This window comes from Phyllobates terribilis, unplaced genomic scaffold, assembly GCF_046119375.1.
Source record: "Phyllobates terribilis strain yellow unplaced genomic scaffold, ASM4611937v1 Scaffold_1__5_contigs__length_1240528914, whole genome shotgun sequence".
Lineage (NCBI taxonomy): Eukaryota > Metazoa > Chordata > Amphibia > Anura > Dendrobatidae > Phyllobates > Phyllobates terribilis.
In genome coordinates this window covers 1,073,585,442-1,073,588,713 of record NW_027362761.1, presented here as the reverse complement: position 1 = coordinate 1,073,588,713, position 3,272 = coordinate 1,073,585,442, and the positions used below count along the sequence as shown (strand labels likewise).

Sequence of the window (3,272 nt, the reverse complement as noted above, 5' to 3'; positions counted from 1 at the left end):
TGTAAGAGCCCTGACTGCACATGCCTGTTGATAATGTGTCCTATAGAGCGGGTCCTGGTATCGGACAGCCCTGTACATATTCACCACTAGCTGGGAGCCAGTTACTTACAGGTTCTAGTTTCCTATTTGTTTCTAGGATCTATAGCTATCAGCATTTTACCCTTAATGCCTAGATATAATATCACTGTCAGACTCTCACAAGATATGAGCGCCCTGTACCTGTATACCTGCCCTGTGTGCGGCACAAAAGTATATAACAAAATGTGTGTACACACATACCTATCTCCTGAATGGTATTACCACTAGATCTCCTGTACATAGTAATATGAGGTTCTTAGCGCACATTTTGAGCAAATTGTGCGAGCCCATCTGCCAACGTCAAGGCGACCTCTTCAGATGGGTCCCTACACTAACACTACACTATTTTTCTAACTGGGACTAGTTTTTTTTATTATTATTATTATTACCACCATTTTCACTATTTATTATTACTGCACTAATGCAATTGATTGTACCTGTTATAATTTTTTTTTAAATTAGTTTTATAATTTTTTTATTACTCTTGTGATTCTAATAATGGTATTACTAAATTCCCTATGCCTAAAGCTTTTGATCCAGAAGAAGGCAAAAACCCCAGGACACATTCAGCCAATTTGTGTCACAGGGGAAAAATTCCTTCTTGACCCCGAGAAAAGGCGATCAGTCCTAGAACCCTGGATCAAAATTAATTATGTTATTACAAGTTATATAATATTACACTACTTATTGTACTACTACTGGAGTTATTTTAATTTGTTTTTCTTTTTATAAATATAACTATTTAATATTCTTACTATTATCAACATCCTGATATCTTATTACAGTATTATTATTCTTTCCTACCAGTACTAATACTACCCTATACCTACAGTATTGATCCAGAAGAAGGCAAAAACCCCAGGACACCTTCAGCCAATTTGTGTCACGGGAAAAATTCCTTCTTGACCCCGAGAAAAGGCGATCAGTCCTAGGACCCTGGATCAAACCTAATAATATTATGACTAGTTATGTAATTACTATTACTGTACTAAATGTACTACTATAGTTGTTTTAATGTAGGTTTTTGTTCTTTTTAAGTTTATTATGTCCTGCTTTCTTATTACAGTACTATTCTAACTTTTCTAGAACTATTTAATATTACAGTACTGATTAAACTATTTCTATGATTATTTTTATTATTTTTTTTATTTCTATAGATATAACTACTTTATACTGTTTCTATTACTATTAATAACCTGGTATCTTATTACAGTATTATTCTCCTTTCCTATCACTACTAATACTACCCTATACCTACAATGTTGATCCAGAAGAAGGCAAAAACCCCAGGACACCTTCAGCCAATTTGTGTCACAGGGGAAAAATTCCTTCTTGACCCCAAGAAAAGGCGATCAGTCCTAGGACCCTGGATCACACTGCTATTCTACCTACTACTATTACTACTGTTATTTTATTACTATTCTATTACTTTCTTACTATTATCCCTAGTATTATTACTCTTATTACACTAATACTGATACACTACCACTATATTACACTATCCTGCTGTTATTTCTTGGTGGTCTTATACTTACCAGCCGGTATTGCCGTATGTGATGTTATCGGCAGAGAGGTCCCAGCAGGATGGTCCACATGATGTTCCTCTTTCCTCTCAAATACCGGTTGATGTACTGGCGGAAGTTGGTCTGGTTCTACTTCTTCCTTCTTGTTGTAGGGATTGGTTGTCGTCTTTTCTGGCCGTCCCTTCCCCCCTAGGGATCTTGATGTGGAGTTTTATCTTCTTAGCTTTCTCTTCTTTCTCTTCTTCCTCTTCACCCAGGTAGGCGCACAGTTCTTTTAATGTCTTCTGTTTTAAATCCCTCTTCATGATGTCCAGCTTTATCTTCTTTGCTGCTTTCTCCTCTTCTTCCTTCTCTTCTTCTTCCTTCTCTTCTTCCTCTTCATCCAGGTACTTGCACCGTTCTTTTAGTCCATTGTGCCTTTCTTACCTCTTCCTTTTCTCCCTGGCTTCATACTCTTCTATGCATCTTCTTTGGGCAATGAGGTCGGCATTAGGCGCTAGAAGAGAAGAGATGAAGTTAGGAGGATACTAGGAAGATCCGAGTACACAGCTACCTTATAGAAGAGGCCGTAGCGTTGCCCTGAGTTGTCTCACTGACCTTCTTGTAGAGGGGAGAAGGGAGAAACTTCACACAATACGCCAGTCTTCTCAGCTGTTCCTCAGGACTGACGTAATCTGCAGAAAACACAACCAGATATTAGGAGCAATCCTCACCGCACAGAGAGGATGTATGTATGTTAACTCTGTCAGAAGGAGCTCACTGATGGATTCTCAGTTAACTAGTTCTGCAGCCAGCAATAGACAGTCTAGCACAGAGGATACAGGAGGCAAACTGTGCAAAATTTTCAATAAAACTCAGTTACAAAAATTATTTTTACCACCAAGTATATGCATTAAAGGAAAGAAAATGTCCCCACAGATGAGTCTGTTTAATGAAAGCCCCAGAAACCCATGTAACAAGAGTATAGAGAACGGTGAGTGAGTGATGGATACTACCTGGTCCAACGCTGGCAGAATACTCCATCCCCATGGTGTCCGCTGATATCTTCTCTTGTAGAAACGTATCCAAAATCTATAAAACATCAGGAGCCGTCAGCAGAGGGTTTGGTGATTGGCTGATATTTCTTTGGTCTTAGAAACATTGGCTATAACTAATTCGGGGGCTCTGCTGGGGAAAGGGCAAAATTGGGAAATGTGTAGAATATTTACTGTTCTGTATCTGAGCTTCATTAAAGGGGAATTATCAGTTGGAACAAGTCATCCCCTTATCCCTGGGCTCGGTGACGACTGATAGATCAGTGGGGTCCGACTGCGAGAAACTCCAGCAATCACCAAATAAGGGCAGCGACCCCCATTATAAGTGATCGCTGGATCCATCCAGATGGGAGATGTAATGAGTGCGGCGCCCCCCACTGGTGTCTCAGCGTATCATGTGTTGGGGAATAATGACTTATCCTCTGATAAATGTGCTGATTCCTGTCAGTTGTGGTCGCTGAGTGCGTGTGATGGGATGTGGCTCCTTCCGTTATATTATATCACGTCTTGTACCTATAATCTCTCGCTGATCGCAGGTGTCTGTCTTCACACTCAGATCAGATGGAACAAACTGACCACATAGGAGTTTTTTTTTTTTTTTTACAATTTCATATCGAGAAATCCTATTGGCTGAGTA

General features: G+C 39.5%; 1 long non-coding RNA gene across 1 annotated transcript; it reads right to left on the bottom strand.

Moving 5' to 3' along the window:
• Positions 1-422: 422 nt before the first annotated feature.
• Positions 423-2,678, bottom strand: LOC141172557 (uncharacterized). The gene is made up of 3 exons (XR_012252490.1): positions 2,597-2,678; positions 2,199-2,275; positions 423-2,097 (listed from the first exon to the last, which is right to left on the bottom strand). It is a non-coding gene; the product is annotated as an uncharacterized lncRNA (long non-coding RNA).
• Between the last annotated feature and the right edge of the window lie 594 nt (positions 2,679-3,272).